Below are 26,959 nucleotides of genomic sequence, written 5' to 3'. Positions count from 1 at the left end.
CCCTATGAAGTGTGTCTGTTCTGCATATTCGGCCTTTGACACCCCTCAGAATGGAGTCACCCACTACAATGACCCTTCTGGGTTTCTTTTTAGAATTGGTTTTAATACCTGGTCTAGGGCAACCTGGCCTTGGTGGACCTTCATCTTCCTGCTGACGTGGAAGTCCAAGACACAGCTTATATGACCAATGTGATCAAGTTAATGCTACTTTATTAAAGGATACACAGCAATTTATAGACCACCATAAAGTACATGCGCAGCTACTTGATTGCTAATAGGCTACAGCTACTTGTCCACACACCCTTTTGCCCTCTATGATTGGTCCCAGTGTGGTGTCCATGTGCCACTCTCCTACTAGGCAAACATCCTGTTTTCACCAGTCCAACTTTCTCATCTTTTCGCTACGCACACAGTTTCTTAATCCCTTGGCATTGCAGGTGTTCTTTGCAACAGCTACAGCCTATTGTTATAGTGTGGCCACTTGATTTGGATTGCTCATAATATGTCTGTTGTTTCCCAGCCATTCCACATCTTCCTCCTTGTCTGACTCATTTTCTTCATCCTTCTCTTCTTCATTCACAAGTGCCAGAGCTCCATGTAGCACCTTGTCCAATTACATCTTGAAATCCTCCCATGATGAGGACCGTACCATGTCACTGGGGAAGTTGTTTCAGTGAATATTGTACTCACTGTAAAAAAATTATTTCTTATGTCCAGATGAAACCTCTTCCAGTGCAACTTGGTCTCTTTGTCCCTTGTCTTCTCCATCTGCTCTTTGTGGAGAGGAAGAACCTCTGTCCTCTTTGTACCCACCCTTTAAGCATTAGAATGCTGTGAGGAGAACCCTCCTGAGCCTTCTCCAAAGAGTAAAGGCCTGACTCCTTCAGTCTTTCCTCAAAGGTCAAGTTGCCCAGCCCTTTGATCATCGTTGTGGCCCTCCTTTGGAACTTCTCCAGTCTGCCCGTGTCTCTTGAATTCTGGGGACCAGAACTGGACACAGTACTACAGGTGCAGTATGACAAGCACTAAGTAGAGTCATTCTAAGGTAGTGCAAATAAGTTGCTGTAGATGATATGTCAGCATTTACCAGGGAGCAGTAGGATGACACTGTAGCTGGAAAATAAAGCAGTATAAAAGATTTTGAAAGACCGAGACTAAACAGAATAAAACTTTCGTATTTTATCTTACATTTTCTTACATCCTGTTGTTCATTGTTTTTTTCCTTGATGCATCTCTGTCCTTATATCCTTAGAAATATTCTTTTTCTGTGTGGCTATTTTATAACTTTATATGAAACTTCATGTTTCCTTCTTTGAATCCAAATACAGTGTGTGATTGTTGCTTCATAAATAAACATAATAACAAAGATAACAGTGGGTATCTATGAAGAACTGATCTACTTTGTCCTTACAAAGACGTATAAATGTAAGTGTTCAAATGGATATGCGTGTGGCAAATTAAGAAAGGATTTGGGTATTGCTAGTGGTTTATAACTATGCAAACCCAATAATAAATTTTTAAAAATATAGAAAAGTAGCAGGTGCATAATGGTATCCTTGAGAAGATACATTAGGAAAGCTAGAACAGCAGGAGTATTAAAGCACAGTAGTTTAGATAATAAAGTCAAATAAATTGTCTTCATTGTTGTGTTTTCATTGTCGCCAAAGTACTGTGATAAATGAAACTGACTTGTCTGATGGAAATTGTAAACATTCATATTTAATAAACAATTATTAACACTTTTATAACATTCCTGGTTTATGTTCATTACATGCTCGTTGCATTACAGCAAGTTTATTTCCTGTTTCATTTCTCCATTGTCATTTTGTATTGCAAACCTGTGCAAGACAGGTCTATTTTGTATCTTCTACTGTACAGTATGTGAGTAACGTTCAGATCTTAATGGAAGTGTCACATCATCTCTCGATCAAATTATATAGTTTTAACAGCTAAAGGGAATCAAATTAATCAGAATAAACAGAATAGAAACCAATAGAAATGTTGTGGTTCCTAAGTTGTTGACTGAAATACATGGAGGTCATGTTTGCCTGTTATCACATTAAATGGAAGTCATAGGCTTACTGGGTTGCTCAATTAGTTATCATTAATAGTCCTATATTAGGAACATGCGTAAAGTTTTAAACTGCTAGGAAAGTGCATGACTCAAGTGAATTTAATTACACAAATACTAATATGGATTTTTCATTTTTTTGTCATTAGTTTATTACATACTGAGACACTGGAACACATGGAAGCCCAGAATATTTACTCTGATTTAGAGGTAATCTTTGCCTTTGAAACAAGTAAAACCTTTATTTTAGGGAATTAAGGCTGGAATCTCCTGCAAAACAGCATCACAACATTTTGGAAGAATCTGGACAATCATGAGGCTGTTTGGCCCTATATATTTATATATCTCTTTTCTAATTTTCCCTCTGTGCAACTAAGCGACAGCAACGTGTCTTGATTTTCTATCATACTTCATAAGCACAAGCTACCAGAAATAGGACATTGAGTCCAATTGTATGAGACTCCTAGAATATCCGTTAATCTTTAGCCTCTTCTTTCTGCACTCCAAATAACCTCAAAAGCCTCTCATTAGCTCAAAACCATCCATTTCCAGTTTGACATGGGGTTTACAATTACTGATTCAGGAACACAGCAATAAAGACAAAAAGATATACAGACTTGGCAAAGTTTCTTAAAGACTATGAGAAATTAAGGGACTAGCCAGGAATGCCATGAGCACATACTATAAGCATAATAATGACTTAATGCTATCAACTATAATTGTGACATCAATAACATTGTATATATATAAGCACACACACACACAAAATTCTTGTATACACAGATTAATACTTATATTTATACTTATATATTTTTTAGGTTTGAGTTTAAAATATTGTACCTCTTCCTATCCAGGCTTCCATGAGGAAACCTACTGTTGGAAACATAGCAGATTCAAAGTCACACAAAGATTCGTCTCTGATGTTATCTTTGATGCTTCTTGTTCTACAAGAAAAAAACTTTACAGAGTTTAAACTGTGGCATGGTCCGTTTGCATAGTTTATTGATCCTGGAGTACGGTTAGACATCTGCTACTTATTTGTCCTTGCTTTACTATAGGCCATGCACTTTTCTAAATACATGCAGATGGAGAAGGTTTTGTGTCATTTTGATGGAAGAAGGTGGATTCTCAAGTAAATCTTTGACAATAATTACTCTGATGTGCATAAAATGGGATATACTAAGACAGACTAAAGATTTTTTCTTTCTCAGTGGAAAAAAAAGTAATATGTGCAGTAATTGTATAAATAGAGAAAACCCATAATGACTCTTTTCATGCTAGCATAAAATTGGGGGGAAAACAATTTCCCAACTCTGATCAGAATAAACATCCTTATTTAATAAGAGTAGAAACATAATATATCTCAGTGTTTGCAGATTAAAAAACCCATTGTGAACTGTTTAGAATATTAACAATTAAATTTCTGCTATGTCAGAATGCTCACTAACTAATTTCAGATTAATTTTCTTAATTGAAACTAATTCCAGTGGTACTTTAATGTTGAACAGAACATGCTCAGGACATAATTTCTAGTGCAGGATTTCCCCATGAATATAAAGTGCCTCTATTTTAAAGTAGTTAAGAGATTAATACTCATTACGGATTAGTGGATTTTCAAGTTCCATCTTTTATATTTTCTTTCTAGTTAGTTAGTTGAGTGTCAAGACCCCTGAATATTAAGCTCTCTTTCAAAAAAATGATACTGTTCTTCAGAAAAGATTATTTGTGACTCTTCCAATCTCCCCTGGAGGAGCAAACCAGTACACAATCATACTAATTCTTCTATTTTCAGTGGATAATAGCAACAAGTATTTGAAAATATATATAACTGGCGTGTTTTTTACTCTTGTTACTGTAACAGATGTAAACTTTATTGTCTAAAAAAGACTATTTCAATCTAACATTGCCATGCAAGTGGTGAACTGTGATAACCACTTCATATGCAAAATGAGCTTATCTTGATTTACTGCCCTTTTCCCTACTTTGACACCTGTGTCATCTTGTTATAAATCTCAACTGAATTTTCAACTAGATTTTCAAATAACTGTTTGTGCAGGAATTAAAAACAATATTGTCTTGCCTTCAACTCTTCATGGATCAAGAAATATTGTGCCATCCAGCATAGTTTGCTGTATATGACATTGATGATTACACTCCACCTAGATGCAATTGTTTTTAACTTTGGCATATCTAAGTGTAATTCTTACACCCCAAAGTTTCCGGTCTTTATTGAAAGTCTTCAAAGTTTGGAGAATCATCACTTCCATTTCTGATTTGCTCTCAGTGTTAGTTGCTTAAAACATTTCTTTTGTCCCCTGTGAACTTGTCTGTCCTTAGCTTCCAACCACTAGTCTCTGCTATGTCTCATTTTCCTCAACTAGAAGTGGTTTCTATCCAGAATTGTCTAACCATGGGGGAAATCAGGCATTTCAGAAAGTCATCCTTTCCCTCAAAGCATAAATAGCATGGACAGGAAGTTCTCACCCCCAGTGCTTTTGCTTATGATGTAAGCTATATCATCAAGGTTCCTCTGTAGTTGAAGGAGAAAGGAAGGAACCTCTAAGACTTATTCAGAACTTTGTTTGGCTGAATCACCCTTTGATTTTGTTGAAAGTGCTTAATTGAAGTATATGAAGTTGAACTGAGGCATATTCAGGACTTACTGTTGTGGTTTAGGCCCAGCTGACAACAAAGCACCAGGCAGCCTCTCGGTCGCTCCTCCCCACTGGTGTGCTGGGGAGAAGAACTGGAAGAAATAAAAGATAAAACCTTATGGGTTGAGATTAGAACAGTTTAATAGGGCAACACAAGGAGAGAAGAAAATAATAAAACTAATAATATTATAAAGTGAATGATGCACAATGCAATTGCTCACCACCTGGTACCCCACAGTCAGCCCCTTTCTGAGTTGTGATCTCTCCTCCCACTGGTCAACTCCCCCAGTTATATACTGAGCATGATGTCAATATAGTATTGAATATCCACTTGGCCGGTTGGGTCAGCTGTCCTGGCTTCACCCCCCCTTTCAGCTTCTTGTGAAATTTAGCCTTATCCTAGCCGAACCCAGGAAACTTAACTAGCTTTAAATTTATTTATCATGTATAAGACAGAATTCATGCATTTTATCATACAGTATATGACATTTATATCATAGAGTAGTATGACAAATTCCTAATAAACATCTTAATATCTGAATCCGAGCAATTGCATTTTCTGATAAAAACACATTGATTGTTAGATTCATTATCTTTCTAACCTCTAAAACAAATCCAAATATGAACACCATCTCAGATTACTTTTTCTATTACTTGCTTGAAATTTTTGTCATGCTAAACAGCTTACTTTTATTTATCATTCCACTTATTCTTTCTAAACACCAGGACAGCACTAACATTCTGCTAGTATTTCTTTCATATTCAAATATTAAAATTAATACTTTGCAATCTCCTCAGCCCACTCCTGAATTGAGGATAAGGTAAAAATTATTGGGTGTTTGTGGACTAAATGTCATTTATCCAAAGATGATTTTTAATTAGACTCTTGGAACAGGAAATATCTCATTAACTCCATGTGAGATATATATCTATATATATCTATAACTTTTTTATCATATGCAAAGTAAGAATTCTTAACATTTCTTTATTTTCTGCATTATTATTAACAGATTGTCTTCTGTAACTTGCAATGGGTTTACACCGACAGGATTTTATCACTGGAACATTTATTTTAAATTTATTACAACATATTAATAAATAACAGTTGTCTTCATAGCTTATTCTATTAGTCACAGACTTGACATTTTAAAATAATTCAGTTGGATATTTTTAATCTTGTTATTTTTCAGTCTTGTTACTTAAGCTGAAACAATAATGCTAACTTTTCCGATTTTAAAATTTTCCTCTACAGGCATTATAACTGTTATTTAGTGATTGCAAAACATACGGCAAAACCAATACAGCTGTCTTTAAATACAGTAATTCTATCGAGTACCAGCAATAAAGCAGGTATGAAAACTCTGTTCTCACCCACTGCTGTTTATTTATGGTTTCTCAAAGGACCTGTAGCATATAGCATCAAATTTCATTTCAGCTGACACCTAAGAATCTCACATGAGACCTAGACCATCCAGCAGCTGGCAGTATGTTTTTCCCATAAAAAGCATAAAATGAAAAAATGAAACAAAAAAATGCATAGAGAGAAGACCAGCAAACTAAAGCAAATATACAAATACACACGTATTTTTATATGTATGTTTGTGCACTTGTAAGCATGTGTATACACATATATGAAGCTCTTTGCAGTCAAGTAGACAAAATATAGTTAAGTAGCTTGATAACTCTATACTGTGTTGTTTGGTGAAAGACTACATCTGTTATTCTGAGTGGATGAGTGATCTGTATGAATCATCCTGGGTTTGTACTGAAACTGTACCTAACACAGTAGTTATCACTTGTGCTCTTTAGGGAACACAAACAAACAAACAAACAAACAGTGTCATCAAATGTAGAAGACAACAATGTTAAAGCAAATCTATTAAAAATATAAAGATTAGGTTATTTCCTACCAAAATAACAACATGGAAATAAAGGTGCAAATATTCTGAGAGCCTTTGGAAAAGTCATATACCTATTAAGAATTTTTATGGTTTCCAAATTTAATTTTTACACCAATCTTTTATCTGACAAAATCAACTCATGTCTAAAATGGCCATCACATCTGAGTACACACTGTAACTTCCACATTCTTCATTTCTGCCATAGCTTTTAGCAGTTAATGGTATTTTAAGCTTTATAGCATGGCATTACTCATCAGAACTTTAAAGAAAACTACAGCTTGCATCTATGCATATTTCCATTCATTTTTTTTGAAATTAGTTTGGCAAAGGAGCAGATAGCTGAATATTAGTACACAGGTGAGGAATTTATCTGCCCAAGGTTGTGTATACATACTTTGGTGTATAAAAATCCCTTAATAAATTTTGTGAGGATTTTCAGGTCTCAGGTGTCTCAAATTTCAGGTCTTCTCTTCCTTGAGATATGTTAGATATCCTTGTCAGTCACCAGTCACTGGAATATTCTTTCTCTATTGTCTGATATGATACTAGCACTCAAGCCAGCCCTTGCAGCTTAAAGTTGTAACCTATTATCTATCTAGATACTATAAATAATATGTTGGAGCTTTTTGACACTTATTAAAGTGTCCTAACACTTGAACATTTGAATTGGGATGTTCTTGAGATAAAGGCATATGGTTAACTGGTTGGTTTGAATTTCTTTTTAGGCCAAAAAAAAGGTAAAAGGCAAATAAAAATATTAATTTGTAGCATCCAAAATTAACAAAACAGCTAATTTTTATCTTTTTTTTTTTTTTTTAAGAAGCAAAAAGAAAAGGAGAACATGTTCTTGATCTATTTATACTCTAAGTTAATCTGAGAAGTTCATTTCCTGCAGCCAGATGACTTGCAGAAGCCACTTTCCTTCAAGATATTTTCCCAGAATTTGGTTTGTTTGGGGTTTTTTTTGAGTATTCTGTGCCTCAGATTACATTAAAGAGCTACTTTTGCTACTACATATTACATTTAGAGCTAACACGCTTTTAAGTTTTTTCAGGATAATCCATCTTCTCTCAAAATTGTTTATTTCTCTCCCTCCACACCCATCCCCTCATCACACCTCTTCTTTAACATCAATATATTAATTACATGTATTCATCCTTTGAAATATAAATTCATAACTTCATTTTTTTGGAAATGCATATACTGCTTTTCAAAATTATCTGTACTTGACTGGTCAATTAGCTTCATGATTAAAGGATACATTAGATAGGCAGTTTGTAATTTTCAGTACAAATTGTTTCTGTCTAGTGAATCATAGGATAATTTTGGTTGGGAAGAACCTTTAGGAGTGATGTAATCCAATTGCTTGCTCAAAGCAGAACTAGACTCATAATTAGGTCACATTGCTCAGGGCCTTGTCAAAGCATGTTTTAAAAATCTCAGAGTTCAGACATTGGACAGCCTCTTTGGACAGCTTGTTCGTATGTTTAATCAGTTTCCTTGGAAAATATTTTTTTTCCCTTATTTTTAGTTGGAGTTGCCCTTCCTACCACTTGTGATTGTTGCATCTAGTCCTTTCACTGTGCAGCTTTGTGAAGTCTGTCTTCACAGCAATTGCACTTCAGAACCAAAATTATTTTGGATACAAGTTGTTTGTTTCCTCATAAATCTGAGATTTTTATGGGGGAAATAATTCCGGCTAGTTTTAGTTATAATTACAACACGAGTCTTAATATGCATTTGTAAATAGGTAAATTTGCTGCTTATATTTGCATAAAACCCTACACTGGCAGGTATACAGGCTACTAATCTCAAACAGCTTCTGAAAAATAATGCTATAGAAATCTTTTTCAGTTAAGTACTTAAAATAGAGATCTGTGCACTATAAGAAACATCTGAAGTCTACCGGAAATGAGTTCATTTCTTGCATAAAATTTATTTTGTAATGTAATTCCACAAATTATCTTCTTTAGATTCTTCTGTAATACACCCTGTCCTTGAGGTAATGAATAGATCTCGTTGAAAAGTTTCTGCCCAAATAATTCTAGATCCTAGAAAGAATTATCTGCAAGACAGTATTTTTATTAAAAACACATATATTCTTTAGGATAATTCCTGTTCATATAGAAGAAGCAAACATGTTGTTACAGAGGCTCTCAAATAAACAAGCAATGACCAAAATTTAAAAATTTATTGTCAACACAATTAACTAGCCCTCCACAAACTACAGGTTTGTATGTCTGTGAGAGACCAGAACAACTTCTTAGGGTTTAGTGACAAATGGAAATGCAGAACGAAGCCCCACTCCCTGGGGTTTAACGACAACCCAAAATGCTCTATCACTCACCTGACAAATGAGGACTTTCAACCTCGAGGACCTGCTCAGGGCAGCGTCCCCACCCAAGTCACCTTGAGGAGTTTCCTTGGGCGGTGTCCCAACCCAAGGGGAGAGTCCCCCACCACAGTGCTCTGCTCCAGGGGATGAGCTCCAAATGTCTCCCCCAGGGGACTCCATTGATACCCAGGCCCAATCTGACCTGCAGTCAATAGCAGCTCCTATTAGTCAAAGGTGCCAACTACTGTGAAGCCCCAAGAACAAAGGCAATCAGGAGCTGCTGCATTTCAGCAGCCAAGAAGCCCTATTTTCATTAAGCAGGTACACCTGCCACACATGTAAAAGGGAAAATATTGTTTTTTAAAAAATATAACTGGAGATCATACCCTAGTCTCTCCCACCATCAACCATCATAAAAACTGGCTTGTATCATCCACAGATATCCAAATATCCCATTATACATTGCTCCCATCACAAAGAGATGACACTGTTATATTTGTTCAGAGATGAAGTTCAAATTATATGAGAAAAGGCAGTTTGGGGCATATGACTAACATTTTCAGGACATAATTTCTGAATTCCACTAGTCTGTCTTCAGATTTATTTTTTTTTTCTTGACAAATTCCAAAATCTTCCTTTAGGAAATACTCATGTTTTCAGTGTGAAGCTAACCCTGATATACAACACAAGTTCAGCCAAGCACTCAATTACCTTTTGAACAGTCACACCTTCTTTAAAAGGAATCATAAATTCTACCTTATGATACTTTTAATATCCCCAGCCTATTACTAATGTATTCATGATCACAGCTCTTTAAAAATGATTTTATGACTGGCTTACTCATCACCTCCTAACACAGTCTTGCCTAAAAACAACACAATTTTTTGAAATATGTACCTAAGACTAAGGAAGACTTTAAGCCTAAACCCTGTTTGCAGCAAATGTGTAGGTTTTTGTTCCAAACATAAACATGAAGAGAATTGATAAATATCTGATTAAAGCAATGATATTTGGCAGAAATGTTTTTCTAAATATAAGCCTTTGATACTTGAGCTCTTTACTAACACAAAACCTTTAAATAAAAATACCTCTTTTTTTTTTTTTTTTTTTTAAGAAACAGAGTTGCAGACCAACTAAAATGGCAGTCTAAAAAAGTATGAAAGGGAAATAATTTTTGCATGTCAATCATCTGTAGTCTGCATGAACCATTGTATATGCATGAACCAGGTGCTGTTGCAAACAAGTTGCTTTGTGCAAGTATCCCTATGTTACGTTTGCTTTATGACAGCTATTTCCTTCTGTGGACATTGAAATGAGCCCTTCCGTTCTTGTGCTTATAAAGGAATTGTGAAACTTTGGGTAGTCACAGCTGTAATATTGTGGCATTTCTGTTCTGCAGATGACCCTTTGAAGACTTACCAACCCATTTTAATAGAAAGACTTTGGAAAATGGTTCATAACTAGCTGCCCTTTTTTTCAGTGTGATAGTATTTAACTTCAACTTGTGATGTGTTGAAAGCAAAAGATGAGACAAAGGAAATGCATATCAATGATAAATGCAGAATAGTCTTGGAAAGGCAAATTATTCAGAGCTACACATGGTCACTAGCAGTTATTGGCATGTATTAGTAAGGAGACAAATAGGTTGGGCTGGAGTTTCATTTTGGTACGTATTGGATCCTAAAAAATTAGAAAAGTTAGAATGGATGAACATCTTAATCCTAAATACAAGCTTTTATTAAACCTTGAGGATAAAATTTGTTCCATAAAATAATTGAAAAATTAACCATGCAAGATCTATTCTAAATAATGGTGGAATACAAATACATTTTTAAAACATCATATTTACAGCACAGTACAAAGTACCTATTTTTGATCAGATTAGAATAAGTTAAATAGCCTCTCACTTCTTATGATAGTATTCATAAATATATTTCATACGTACAGTTCTTATTTTGTGTGTGTAAAATACGTTACATATAGGTGGAATTCACACTGTACTTTATGTATTATATAATTCATACATTTCATTAAGTTGAAAAATAATTTTGTTAATGAGCAAGTTTAAGAATTATGTCTTTTAAAAGGATAAGCTAGCTCATTTTCTGGAGCTTTTTTTTTTTTAATGTACAAAACAAGTGAAATGAATCAAAATAAAATATATACAGTTAACTTTAAAAGGTAAAAGGCAGAAAGGTGCATAGGTCTTCATAAGAGTGTGCATTCATTTGCTCAAAACTTTGCAAAGCTCTGTCTCTCTGGAACCTGTAGTTTTGGAGGACTTTTCCATAAATGCCTTTGTTATTCATGTAGTTGTGGGGAAAAAAAAAAAGAGTTTAAAATCTAGGTGACCAGCATACTATAATGGTGAAGGAGAACAGAAAATTTTAGCTTTCAGAGTTATTTTTTCTCCAGAAGAGAAGAAACAGAAAAGAAGACAGGATGCAGAACCTCTGGGTGCATACTATTCTCAAATGTGTTTTGAAAGAAGATGGTTTTATATGAATTGCTGCTTTTTGAAATTTATGGGATGACTGCAGATACAACTGGAAGTGACGATGCAGCTCAGATGGTGACAAGAAAGTGATATAAAATATCTTAAAAATTATAGACAGATGCTGAATAACTGGACAAGTAGTCAAAATTCACCTCTTGAAGGTATAAGCACCAAATCCACTGAGGAGGAAACTGCATGATGGGTTTGTTAAAGTGGAAAAATGTGATAGATGGGAGACTTGAAAAGGTAGATTACCAAGCCAGAGCAGAACAGCTACCACTGACAGACCAAGGACTTCATTCAGTTGCATATGGCCCAAAACATTGGCCATATTTTCATTGACTGTCATTGTTGCTCAGGAGAGATTGAATTGCTGGAACATATGGTCATTTCAGGTTCAAGTCTCTTATGTAGAGATGTGTGCATGGTTATTAAGTTCTGAGAAGAAATGATTAAAAATAGAAGAAGTGAAATATAACATCTTATGTCCTGGATGGATAGTTACACTGGCTGTCCACCAGATACTCACCTAATCAATGAGAAATTATATTATTTTAGTCTCGGTTTGTTAAGGTTGTGAAGGCATAGTGTGGTGCATAAAACAAAAAGATGTCAGTAATCAAGGTTCACATGTTTTAATTAAAAGTGAGGAATAAAAAAATATCCAGTTGACAAAGGGGACACTTTGGAAAGCAAAGGAAGTAATTTGTGAAGGCAACAAGACTGAAAATCATTAAAGGATTATAAAAAAAAAAAAAAAAAGTTGGAATGTTTTTAACTAAAAGGTGTCAGAAATAATCTCGTATTTTTTAACCCTGACAAATAAAGCGTTAAAAATGCAAGGTTTCCAATCAGTTTTCTGAATAAACACTTCAGAAATGAGGTTGGACAGTAGAAGAGAACCAGAGAAGTAGAAGTACCAGTAAGGAAGTAAGTAAGCAAGGAAGCTTTGATTTGTGTTTTTGACTTAGAAGTGATTATCCATATGTATTCCTTCGTAGGTAGTTAGAATTGGAATAAATTGTGGGTTTATGTTGCAACCTTACCTGATATGAGGATATTAATAATTTTGTTCCTCTCTGTGTAGCTGTCTCCTTGAAACTTGTGGGAATTTCATAGCTTTTATGATCTCTGTCAAATTTATACTGAATTATCCAAGAGTTGCAAAGACTTTTAGAAAGTTAAAGGTAGCCAAAGATGGAAAATACTCTCAGTTGTTTAGGAAACTAGAGTTCATGAAGGTGAAGTCCAGTCAAAAAGTAGAGGAATGAAGTCAGAAAGTAAAAAATTACAGTATTAAACATTTCTAATTAAATTAAATGAAACAGCTAATTTTCTATCTGTTACCAACAGTAACTCACCGAGATGATCAGCTCCAGTACAGGTGTATTCTGCAGCAAAGTGGGGGGTGGTGATATGCAAGGTGGGGTTTCCTGAGCCAGGGAAATCCCAGGGAAGCACCAAGACATGTCAGGAGCCCTCAGCTCTCACGAGACACAGGCAGGGGCAGAACTATATGGTGGCAACCCTCACTCCCATGACAGGCAGCACTGGGGAGCACGAGGGGCCAGAGTGGGCAGCCAGGGCATGGTGTAGGAGAGTGCATAAGGAAGGTGTCTCTGAATGAGGGATATTCTACTGGCTGAATGAAGAGGCTTGAGGTACACATAATCCAGCAACCGGGCACTGTTCTGTGACCACCTGCACAAGCCAAGGGTACTCATCCTACCTGGCCCTCAAGCAGGATGGCAAGCACTTGTCTAAGAGCAAAGGTGGCAGATGCATCTGGGGTATCTGCACCATCTAACCCAGCGGTGGCCGATGCCTCCACCCAGATGGAGCTGTTGAGGGGAGAGGCTGCAGGGCAGGCCTCAGACTGCAAGAGGTGCCTGGACCTTTCTGCTGGGGCAGGGACAGGCAGCAGACCTGCCTGCAGAAGGTGTGCCCAGGCGGAGGAGCGCCTGCAGCAGATGCTGAGCTCCAGAGGGGTGAGAAGGCTGTGTAGTATCAAGGAGGTTAGGAAGGAGTTTGATAGCTTGTTCCAAGTGCAATCTGCAGCAGACACAAAGCAAATTGCACAGACAAACAGCCAAAAACGCCGGCATATGAGAAGAGGAGGTGGGCCAGTAATGCGGAAGAATGTAAACTTGCAACAGCAAGGACCTGCAGGAGTAGGGGACTTTCCCCAAAGCCTCATGCACCCTTGCAGAAACACTTCACTGCTCTGCTGCCTGAAGAGGAAAGACCTTTCACACCAGGAGAGATGCTGGAGCTGAGTAGGCAGTCTGATCTGTTCTCCATGTAACAACCAGCCCAAATAAGAAAAGGCCAGGGGTGATAGTAGTAGGCAGCTCTTCAGAGATATACAGAGGCACCCATCTGCTGACCTAATGCACTCTCTAGAGAGGTGTGCTGCCTTCCGGGCGCTTGTGTCAAGAATGTCACCAAGAGACTACTAAGCCTGGTACAGTCCACTGACTATTATCCACTACTGTTTTTCCACATGGGCAACCGTGATACACCCAGGAGCAGTCTGAGGAGTATCAAGAAGGATTACAGAGCCCTGGGAGCAACAGTAAGGACTCAGGAGTGCAAGTAGTATTTTAATCAATCCTTCTGGTCAAGGGAAGGGGTTTGAAAGGATATGCTTATGGGACTGGTGCCACAGCCAGGGGTTTGGCTATTTAGACCATGGGACTTGCTTTGCGAAATCTGGTCTACTGGGAGCTGATGGGGTCTATCTGTCAGAGAAGGGGAAGACAATCTTCAGTCATAGGCTTGCCAAGCTGGTGAAGAGGGCTTTAAACTAAAGTTGCCAGGGGAGGGAAACCTCAATCCATCCCACTCCTACCAATTTGATGCCAGCATCAGCAATAGATGCCCAGAGCCCAGAGAGGGATCACAGACCAGCAGGAGAGCACCTGAAGAGCAATATGAGGAATTTCAGCCACTCCAGTCAGTAAGTCAGATTCACCAGGGGCCCAACTTAAATGCCTCCATGGAAACACACCTAACATGGGGAAAAAACAAGAGGGCTTGGAGATGTGGACATGTCTGCAGACCTATGATCTTATTGGCATGACAGAGATGTGGTGGGATGGCTCCTATGACTGGAGTGTTAGAATGGGAGGATACAAGCTCTTTAGGAGGGACAGGAAGGAGAGACAGGAGGAGGTGTCACCCTCCATGTCAGTGACCATCTGGAGTACATGGTACCTGGGGATGGAGGAGCTGATTGAGAATTTATGGATGAGGATTAAAGGGAGGACAGGGACAGGTGACATTATAGTGGGGGTCTGCTACAGTCCATCCGATCAGGAAGACCCAGGAGATGACGCCCTCTACAGACAGATAGAAGCAGCCTCATGTTCACAAGCCATGGTCCTCAAGAGGGACTTCAGTCACCCCAATATCCGTTAGAGGGACAACAAAGCAGGACATAAGCAATCCAGGAGGTTCCTGTAATGCATTGTTCATGACTCCCTTCTCCAATTGGTAGAGGAGCCAATGAGGTAAAGGTGCTGTGCTGGACTTTGTTCTCACCACAGGGAGGGGCTGGTAGGGAGTGTGAAGCTCAAGAACAGCCTTGTCTGCAGTGACCATGAAATAGTGGAGTTTAAGATCCATAGGGTAGCGAGGAAGGCTTACAGCAGTCTCGCTACCCTGGGCTTCAGGAGAGCAGACTTTGGCCTCTTCAGGGATCTGATTGGTAGAGTACTATGGGATAAAGCCCTGGAGGGAAGAGGGACCCAAGAAAGCTGGTTAATATTCAAGGATATTATGAACCTCCTCCAAGCTCAGGAGCAATGCATCCCAACAAAGAGGAAGTCATGTAAAAATGCCAGGAGGCCTGAGTGGATGAACAAGATACTCCTGGACAAACTCAAACAGTAACAGGAAGCCTACAGAGGGTAGAATCAAGAACAGATAGCCTGGGAGGAATACAGAGAAACTCTCTGAAGAGCCGGGAATCAGGTTAGGAAAGTTAAAGCCCTGATAGAATTAAATCTGGCCGGTGACATCAAGGGCAACAAGAAAAGCTTCTATAGGTACATTGGTGGTAAAAAGAAGACTAGGGAAAATGTGGGCCATCTCTGGAAGGAAACCAGACTACCCAGAACATGGAGAAGGCTGAGATACTCAATGACTTTTTTGCCTCAGTCTTCACCGGCAAGTGCTCCAGTCAACACCACCCAAATCACAGAAGGTAAAGGTGGGGAATGGGAGGATGAAAAATAGTGCACTGTAGGAGGAGATCAGGTTCAAGTCCATATAAGGAACCTGAAGGTGCACAAGTCCATGTGACCTGATGAGATGCATCTGCAGGTCCTGAGGGAACTGGCGGATGAAGTGGCTAAGACACTATCCATCATATCTGAGAAATCCTGGCAGTCCAGTAAAGTTCCCTCTGACTGGAAAAGGGGAAACATAACCCTCATTTTTTAAAAAGGGAAAAAAGGAAGACCCAGGGAACTACAGGCCAGTCAGTCTCAGCTCTGTGCATGGCAAGATAATAAAACAGATCATCCTGGAAACTATTGTAGGGTACATGGAAAACAAGGAGGTGATTGGTGACAGCCAACATGGCTTCAGTAAGGGCAAATTGTGACTAAAAATTTGGTGGCATTCTACAATTGAGTTACGGCATTGGTGGATAAAGGAAGCATAACTGACATCATCTGCCTGTATTTGTGCAAAACATTTGACACTGTCCCACATGACATCTTTGTCTCTAAATTGGAGACACATGGATTTGATGGAGGGACCATTCAGTGGATAAGGAATTGGCTGGATGGTCACACTCAAAGACTTAAAGTCAATGGCTTAATATCCAAGTGGAGATTAGTGATGAATGACGTTCCTTAGGGGTCAGTATTTGGAACAGCATTGTTTAACATTTTTATTGGTAACATGGACAGTGGGATGGAGTGCACCCTCAGCAAGTTTCCCGATGACACTAAGCTGTGTGGTGTGGCTGACAAGCTGGAGGGAAGGGATGTGCCATCCAAAGGAACCTTTACAGGCTTGAGAGGTGGGACTGTGCAAACCTCATGATATTCAACAAGACCATGTAGGAAGTTGTGCACATAGGTCGGGGAAATCCCAAGCACAAATACAGGCTGGGTGGTGAGCAGATGGAGACCTGCCCTGACGAGAAGGACTTGGGTCTTGCACTAGTTTGAAAACAAACTAGTGGGAGACACCAAATCAGAATAACAATTTAATAGGGAAATTAAAAAAAAGAAAAAAAAATATAAAGGCAGATAACACTGGGTTAAACTAACAGAGTCAGGATACAACCTGACACCCTGTTAATCAGGGTGGTGGTAGCAGTCTGGTAGAATGGTGGCTGCAGTCCCCCCAAAGCAGTGATCCTGTAGAAAGAAGGTCTGTTCTTCCTCAGAAAGTCCAGTGGTGGCTAAGTAGCTCCTGTCCTCTGGAAATCTAGTGGAAAAGAGAGCGTCTCTGGTATTCAGAATCTCAGGTTATATCCAGGATGGAATGCTGTTTTTCTCCCTCTGGGTGGAGCATCTCACAATGGGATAATGAGTCATGCTGCATGGCATTGATGGGCCATTAGCAGAAAGATAGTCGGGGGGGGGGGGGAGGGGGGAGGCAAGGAAACACTGCCCCACCTGATTTCAACAGCTCATGAGGATGGTAATAGAATACACTGCAACCCAGGACAGGTCTGTTGGTTGATGAGAAGCTCAACATGACCTGGCAATGTGTGCTCGCAGCCCAGAAAGTCGATCATGACTTGGGCAGCATCAAAAAAAACGTGACCAGCAGGGAGAAGAATTTAATTCTGCCCCTCTACTTCTCTCTTGTGAGACGACCCCACCTGTAGTACTGCGTTCAGCTCTAGGACCCCCAACATAAGTAGGACATGGATCTGTTTGAGTTGTTCCAGAGGAGGATCACAAAGATGACCAGGGGGCTGGATCACCTCCCTTGTTAGGACAGGCTGAGAGAGTTGGAGTTGTTGAACAAAGGTGGACAGGGTGAGCATGACCACCGACTCAACTGGACAAGGCATGATGCACCTCATTCCCCCTTAATGTATGCAGAGAACCCATGCTCCACTTTTTTCCTCATCTCTCATGGAAAGGAGTTTGTTATTTGTAAGTATGTAGTATGTATCTCCCTTTATATTATGGCAGGTAGCAGCCTTTTAAACTCACACAGCAGTTGTGCTCATATTAATGACAAAATCTTAGTTTTCTTGCTCTCAGCACTCTAGTTGGAAGGCAGTTCCCAGAGACTTACTAGTTTAATGTTAAAAGTGTTCTAATTATGAGCCTAAATGCATTCATGGTCTGTCTGTATAAAGTGATTCATGATATAACAATCGCTTTTTGAGTACCTACTTTATGCTACCTGATTTTTTAAGATGACATATACAAACTCAATGATGTATAATGAGTGCAGTCTAAAAGACGAACAGTAAAGATTAATTATAGACTGTACTGAGGAGTCCATCTTTTCCTTTTCTAACTTACTATTAGATCCCTCAAGAAATTCCTTGAAAAGATTATGTTTCACAAAAGTAGCAGTACTCCAACTAAACACAGAAAAAGATTCAGCTATGGGCAACCATTCTCAATACTCTTCGTTTTGTTGCTCTTTCATTCTGAGAAAAAATAATCTACTGGTTAACTTTTTTTTTTTTTTTTTTTTTTAATTCATTGTACACCCTTTTGAGGTTATAGTGTCAACTATGATCTCTCCTGAAATTCTTTAGTTGTGGGGTTTTTCAAGTTGTGGGTTGTTTTTTGTGGTTTGTTTTTTTTTTTGCCTTTTTTTTTTTTTTTTTTTTTTTTTTTTACTAGAATAGTAGCAAATAACAGCAAAGCGTTTGTTCTGTAGAAAATTTTATGGACAAATTTCAATGAGAGAGAGAGCGCACAGTATCATTTTAAACAAACTATTTCATATAAATGACATACAATATCATTTTATTCCAAATCAAATGCATATGCTCAATGAATCAGATAAACAAAAGTTTTAAAAAATCCATGGGAAAATCTAATATATTATTGCCTGCACACTAGAAGCATATCCTTTGTAACCCTACAGATACGTTTCAATGGCCTCTCGTCTTGAGAGTGTTTTGATCTTCCATGACCCAGGGAAAGATGAGACTAATACTCTGCATCCATTTGTAGTACATTGTGTTCTGGTTTTATTAAGGAATAGGATAGGGACGGGTAGGAAGAGCAAATTCAAAAAGTTGCAAATTGAAACTTTGGCTAGTGATTGAGGTAATATTAGGACATGGCTATTCTTCTGAAGGTGCTTTAAAACAGAAGAACTGTTGTCAAGATCCCCTTGCAAAGGGCAGTAATTAAGTTCAGCAGAAATTCCTGGTGATGTTATTTTTTCCCCAGATTTTTTCACATTTTATAACATTGGTACAAGAGGTTTCACAATAGGATCAGAGCAGTAAATTCAGTCATTTTATGTAATTCTAGAAATATTCAGACATTTCTTGTAATGACCAAATGGAAAAATCAGATAGTGAAATGGAATGCTTATAATGCCAATCATTTCTGTAAATGACTGACATTTTCCCCTGTTCCACACAATGACAGTGAAGCAGATATTTCATGAAGTGACTAAAAAAGTAGTAATTTTATGGAAGAACTATTCTGTATATACAGGCTAAGAATGACATATTTGGCCATGTACCTTCCTGAGAAAAAGTGTTCCAGAATATGCCTGTGAGGTGAACAACTTTCTTTGTAGTAATATCTGTGGTCCTGTATATAATGTGGATAAGTAGTTTCAGAATTATTAATAAAGAACTGTTTCTATTATGAGAAATTAGTCAAAACAAATGGCAATGGACCTAAGAAAACTGTGGAAAATATGGTAACAGTTTATTGTAAAAAAATTTATCATGAATGTTATGCAGTAGCTTTATTAAGTGGTCAGCTGATCTGTATTGAAAGCTCATAACAGATCACAAGATTTCTAAATGTCTACCATAATGGAACCAACATATATTCAGAAGTGAGTGTACAGATATAATTTTACCTACGTTTTTCTATCTTGCTATGCATGAAGAAAAAAGAAGAAAATAAACCTTATTCTCTACTTACATTTAAAGAAAAAAAATATTTTCTATATTTTAATCTTGCTATAGAGATTCTTATTTTTATTACAGTGCATCACACGTCGTTTTCATTCAATTAAACTGTAAAAATTGATTCCTGTGCCAAACCTTATGCTTTGAAGCATGCCTATGCTTTGGCACCTCTACTGCACCTTGTACAAAGGTTTATAGTATTATCACCTACATTCCAGGTGTTCATAGTGCTGCTGCTTCAGATATTTTCTGTTTTAACCTGCACTTTTTAGATGCTAGCAAAATTAATATAGAACAGAGTAATTCTATATTGTTCTCCATTAATCCTGACAGAAAAATTTACTTTGATAATATAGGAATGACAAATGGAAAAAAAAACATCTGGTCTCAAGTTTGGTCTTTCATAAATATAGTAAAGTGGGTCTATAGTTTATGAAACCACTTCATAAATTTCAGAAATAAAACATAAAAAATAAGACATAGTTGTGCTGTTCAAAACATAAAAGTTTGTTTATCCTGAAATACTAAAAATACTAAAGAATTACCAATTTGGATTACTTCAGTTAATTAAACTTTTTTTTTTTTTTTTTCAATATGGACGTTTGAAATATTTAGGGAAAAAGAAAAAGGTACAGTACCTTCAAGTTACGAAAAAAAATTCTATTATTTGAAACACAAAGTTTGTTACAGAAGCTATATTTTCTTACCTAGGTAGAATTTTCCACAATAACATATAGAAGTAATAGTGTTTGAATGTTAGTTTTCTTGGGTAACACACAGAAAATATAAGTATATTCTATATCTATCCTATCAATGTAATTTTAGTGTGGTCTCTGGAACAGTCTTAAGACACTGGCTAACAAACCTACCCAGGCTTGGACCTAGAAACATTTTCCTATCAACCACATCTTAGTGGGCCACTTAAACCACTGAACCATCTGTGACACTTTCACCAGTCTGTTCAACTCATGTAGATTGGTCTGGAGGACATTGCCACAATGGGTCTGGTGACTAGTGCCTTCTGTTACATGATGGAACATGATTTTGATGGGAAAATTAGATCCTGGAATGATGGGGATGGCACAAAGTGGTTGTCATTATTCTCCAAATAAAATTACTTCTATAATTAGGTTTTTACTTTGATTTATTTTGAATTTTTATGGGAACAAAAATTTTATGAACCAGAAAGTGTGCATATATATATGTATGTATACATATATATATAATTTACATTAATTTTTACTACTTGTGAAGATGATGTGAGAGGCAAATTAGATGCAGTAAACAAGATTTGTAATTTTAATTCCTTTTCTAGTTGTAGTCATACAGTGCATGTAGTCAACAGTGTCATGCAGTGTTTCATTCCAGGTGACTTAATATCTACCTGAAAGATCACTTTTTCACAAATTCCAGCTATAGTTTGGTGGGTGGATGAATTAGTTAAGGAAAAGAGAGGAGGCAAAAGGCGCTGTACTCGGATATAGGCTAGAAAGTTCAGGCAGGCTAAATAGTAAATAGAATAGAATAGAACTACAGGCATGTATATAAACACCTAATAGCTATTTAATAGCTTCTCATCTATCCTTCCTCCCTTAGAGCTATCCATATTTCATTCAGCAACATACCAGATTTCTACACCTGTTTTTCACCTGTGTCCTAAAATTCATATTGAGAGCAATTTTTCATGAGCATCTTAAGGCCTTTTGGATTCAGGCTACACATTATTGCATTTATTATAATGTATCTGATTTAAAGATTGGTGAACATCTGAGAGGAAAAATCATGAAAGCCAACTCAAGCAACAAACAATGAAACAAAATGTAAAATTAATAAAACAACAAAAACAAAATCATAACCAACCAATAACTGATAGGGCTTTGTATTCCACTGTAGCACACCTAATTTTATTATAGTGTTTTCTACCAAAGTACACTTTCCATAGTGAAATGCTCCCACATCTTAAAAAAATGAGCAATTTGTTCACTGGCCTGGAAATTTATAACTAAAAAATGCAATCCAAAATTCCAGTTGTTAAATCAAGCCCAATAGTTAAAAATCCAGTCCAATTCCAATCCCTTTTTTATCTTCCTGGCCTTTTGCCGGACTTGCTCCAATATGTCCTTGTCTCTCTTTTAAAGGGACATCCTTAACAGGACACAGCACTCCAGATGTGAGTGTGAATGGACTGAGGACTACCTCCCTCCTCCTGCTGGCAACTCTCCTTGTAATGGAACCATAGAGACTGTCAGTCTTCTTAGTTGCAAGGGTAAATTGCTGGCCCATGGTCAACATGTTGTAGACCAGGACTCCTAAGTCCTTTTCTGCAAAGTTGCTTTCTAGCCAGTAAGTTCCCAGCCTGTATTGGTGCATGAGTTATTTCTCCCCAGGTGTCAGATTTAGGATTTCCCTTTACTGAACTCTATGGGGCATCAATCACTCCTCCTTGTTTATCATCTGAAAATTTGCAGAGAGTGCGTGCTCTGTCCTGGAATCCAGGACATTAATGAAGATGTTAAATGGTATTGGACCCAATATTGACCACCGGGGTACTCCCCTAGTAACAGGCCTCCAGCTGGACTTTGCATCACTGATCAACATCCTTTAAGCCTCACAGTTCAACGATTTTCAGTCGATGTTCCTGTCTTCTTATATAGCCTATACTTTAGCAGTCCATCTATGGTGAGACAGTGTCAAGAGCCTTACTAAAGTCAAGATAAAAAGAAAAAAAATCCACTACTCCCCTCACATCCACTAAGCTAGTAATTTCATCATGGAAGGCCATCAGGCTGCTCAGGCATGATATCTTCTTTGTAAACACATATTGGCTGTTTGCAGTCACCATCATGTCCTTTGTGTGTCTAAAATAATTTTCCAGGATTATTTTCTCTATCACCTACCCAAGGACTTCAGTGAGGCTGACTGGCCTGTAGTTCCCCAGATCCTCCTTCTTGCCCTTCATGAAAATGGAAGTGGCATTTCTTTTCTTCTAGTCCTTAGGAACTTCACCTAACCACCATGGCCTGTAAAGATAATTGAGAGTGGCCTTACAATGACATCAGTCAGCTCCCTCAACTCATATGGTTGTATGCCAAGTTGAGGACATTTCCTTGCAAACATAGCTAAAAAAATAAACAGATAAACTTGATCAGTGTATCACACAATGAAGCCAAACATTTAATAAGATATACTCTATACTATATTCTTACCTCTTCATTAAACAATATTCAGTCACAACAGTTTAAATCTAATTCTGCATTTGTACTACAGAACAAAACCTGAGCTCAAAGCTGCTGTGGTTTCCTAGCAAAGGAGGAATGATTGAAATTATGCGGGCTTCAGAGAACTGGTGATTTGACAAGGTTTTTGTTTATTTGTTTGTGTGTTTATGAATATTAATTGAATTACTCTCTTCTTTTTTACACCACCCAAAGGATTTCGGGTGCTGTGTTCTCAGTGTGCTGCAGTAGCTAAATCTGAGATGGACTGTTTTGACAGCACCTCCTCAGACTTGTGCTTTTTTCCAAGGAGCTCAGCCCCTGACACTTCAGTGTTACATCCGAACTGTTTGACTCTTGCCTGCTTACAGTATCCGATGGAAAAGGTGTTGTTTATTCAACTGCTGCAGCTGGGAAATTTATGGTGAAGACCCAGCATACTAGGATCTGCCTGGCTGCTCTCTTTTTGATGCTGAAGCAGTATTGTTGCTGTTGGCAACCACAACCCACTATTAACATGCAGCCATTATGTTGCAGAAGTATTGAACACCAGATGAAAGTGCTATTTGGTGGTAATTTGTAAACAATACATAGCATGAGCATCACCAAGTAAGATTTTTTAATGAGAAAAGAAGGATTTAGATGCTAAAACCATTCTAGACTTTGTCAGGCTTCAACTGTCAGATGTAAAAACATACACATAAGAAAAACATTTTAATTAACATTATAGATTACATAGAATTTTTAGAAATTCAGAGTCTTAAATATCCAGACTTTATTTTATCATTTAACTTTGGGCTAATTAAACACCAACAGAATTATATCAAGCAACTGCTATGAAATGTTCTTTAATAATTCTCCTGATACAGGTAGTCACATCATAACTGAATGTCAACCCATCATTAGGGACCAGAAAAAAAGTAATTTCCCTAATAGAGAAATTAGCTAAAATGCCACAAAGTGTTGTTGGGATTTTTTTAACTGGTCATGTTGAGTCACTGACTGTACGAATCCAGCCTCAGTGGGACAGAGAAAGGTTGATAAATTTGACAGTAACAATGTCTCATAAACTGCCTTTTGATTTGGGGAAGCTAACTTTTAATCAGTGGTAACAGACAGAAGTCTAAAACACTAACACAATACATGTTTGGAAGTTCTTTGAATAATCATAACAATGATAGAATGGCAGAATGGCAATGAGTTGAATCATCTAAACTGTTCCAAATCTAGGCCAACAACTAAACATATCAGAACATTTTGCTGTATTTCAGAAATTCAAAATGTATTTTGGCCAGACTAATTACATGCTTCCTCCTACTGATCAGGTTTCTTGTTATTTTTGAATATTTTTATCTTTTCAAATGGAATTATGTGAGATAAAGACAAACCTTAAGAGCTCCACTAGATACATTTATGAAATATTAAACATCTGGGGTCAGAAGAGTCAATTGTTGCGGAATGGGGTTAGGTGTATTTTCACCTAAGGTAGAAGAAAAATTAATGCAACTCACCTGTCCTTAGGTGGGCAGTCAGGGCTTTTAAGCATTTAATTAATTCTCTTCAATTCCTCTCACTTCCATATTTACCAGACTTCCACTGATACTCAGGGCTTACAATTGAATTGTATTAGAAACAAGAGCAATATGTTCAAGAAGACATTGCCAAGATGCTACATAACTGCTCTTCCTATTTGTGTTTAACTTCAAAGCTTTATCAGTGGGGTCTGAACTGAGAGTCTCAGAGCAGGCAACATACCAGCTTTTTGATCTCCTCTATCCTGGACTCACTCTTCAGTGTATCTCTGGAGGTGCATGTGATCCCCAAAATTGCTTTCTTGGACACTGACTCCAATATATGGGGATGCTTCTTCATTACTATCAGATAATCCTTAGCCTTGAAGATTTTGATGGAATTTTTCAACATACTTGGCAAATACTGTTGTTAGTTCGTCATCTTGCCCACATATCAGGTCACCAGAAATTGGAGTTTGCACACATTCTTCTAATGAGTTGAATTCCCAGAATACTGTAGAACATGGTTCTGGACCTATGCCATGAAAACTTTGGCCATATGGAATGATTGTTTTACTTTGCAGACCAAATCTGGAGACAAAGTCCTAGGGTCTGTAAACAGGAACTATACTTCCGTCCCAATCTGGCCTTATCACCCCATGTTTTCCTCATTACTTTTTTCCTAAGTGAGAAGTAAGACTCTCTGTCAAACTCTCTCTGCATTTGACCATCTGTTGTGGTTTGAGCCCAGTGGGCAACTGAGCACAACACAGATGTTCACTCACCCCTTCCTCCCCAGCTCTGGGAAGGAGAAAATGAAGCAAACGGCTTGGGAATTGAGATAAGGACAGAGAGGGGTGTCTCACTCATTATAGTCAAGGGCAAAACCCAGACTCATTAGGGAAAGAAAAAAAAAACCCCAAAACACTTTAGTTCAAACACTAACAAAAACACCACTTAACAGACAGAGTGGGGCAGTGAAAAACATGATCACATCTTAAAAACGCCTTCCCTCTGCCTCTCCTTTCTTCCCAGACTCAGTGTTTTTCTCAGTCTCTCTACCTCTTCCTTCCTGGTGGCACAGGGGGAAGGGGGTGGGGGCTGCAGTCAATTTGCTGCTTCTTCCTCCACAGGGACATACACACACTCCACGCATTCTTCTCCCACTCCCCATGGTTCTCCTTCCACAGTAGACAGTCCTCCATGAACTTTCTCTGTTGTGAGTTCTTCCATGGGTTGCAGCGATTCCTATGCTGCTCTGGCATAGGTCACCCTGGCATGTTGCAGTCTTCCCAGTGCTGAACTACAACAGTGGGGGCTTCTTCTCCCCTCTGAGTCCCAGGCTCTTCTAAGCATAGCTGCCTGCTCTGGTGTGGGGTTCTCCACAGGCCACAGGTTGGCCTCTGCTCCAACATGGACCTCCATGGGTGGCAGAGAGTGGCCCTGCCATCTCACCATGGGATACAAGATGGGACTCTCCTCTGGCACACCTCCCCCCCTTCCTTGGTCTTGGTCACAGGTGGGTCCAACTTGGAGCTGGGAGAGTTTTCAAGAAGCTTGTCACAGATGGCTACTGCTGTATCTTGCTCCCTCACTACAAAAAACCCTTGCTGCACACACAAAGCCATCACATCCCATCCCTTGCCTCTGTGAATCATGTATTTAAGAATTGTCATCAAGGTGTACATTCATTGCATGAGACAATATTCACAAGCTTCACTTACATCAACACAAAAAGAAAGAAAAACTTCCCCACAACAAAATAAAAATAACATTATCACAATACAGAAGCACAATCCACAAAATTCCACCCCTCGTCCCTTCACCATGATTAGAACAAAAATTCCAAATCTTATTCCACTAACAGCGTTCAGTCTGTGCTTTTCCTGTTACCTCTTCCAATTACTATCTTTATCGTTTCTCATTACTCAGGCCCCATGTTGGGCACCAAAAAGTACTATCATGCTTTAGGCCCAGCAGTTAACAAAGAACCACACAGCTGCTTGCTCACTCCTCCATGCAGTAGGATGAGGAGGAGGGTTGGGAGAAAAAAACCTCAAAACCTTGTGGGTTGAGGTAAGGACAGTTTAATAGAAGACACAAGAGGAGACGGTTAACAACAATATTAATAAAACAAATATATAAAGAGAGTGATATACAATGCAATTGCTCACCATCCAGTACCACATGCTTATCCCCTTTCCCAGCCAAGATCACCCACCACCTCCTCCAGCCATCTCCTCCAGTTATATACTGAACATGACTTCAACATGGTGTTGAATATCCCCTTGGCTAGTTCTGTCACCTGTCCTGGTTGTGGCCCCTCTCAGTTTCATGTGAAAATTAACCCTATCCTGGCTGAACCCAGGACACCATCCTCCTCACAATCCAGCTAACAATGTGCCAAACATAACTACTATGGCTGTTCAGTTTAGACAAAGGCAATGTGGTCAAAAGAATGCAGAGCATTCCATGTTGTCCTACAGTTAAGGGAAGTAATCAGAATAATAGGAATCCTTTTACTTTTTACAAGTCAGTTCCCAAAAGAGGAATCCAAAATAATTTTCCTGTCAATTTCTACATGTCAATGCATATCTCGCTCAGGATCACTCTGTTACATAGCTTTAGTATAGGTCTGGTTTTCTGGATCTTAGCTGAGTGAAATTTAGGTAAATTAAGCTTT

Source organism: Athene noctua, chromosome 1 (genome assembly GCF_965140245.1).
Source record: "Athene noctua chromosome 1, bAthNoc1.hap1.1, whole genome shotgun sequence".
NCBI lineage: Eukaryota > Metazoa > Chordata > Aves > Strigiformes > Strigidae > Athene > Athene noctua.
The sequence above is the reverse complement of the archived record's forward strand: the minus strand, read 5'-3'. Positions refer to the sequence as shown.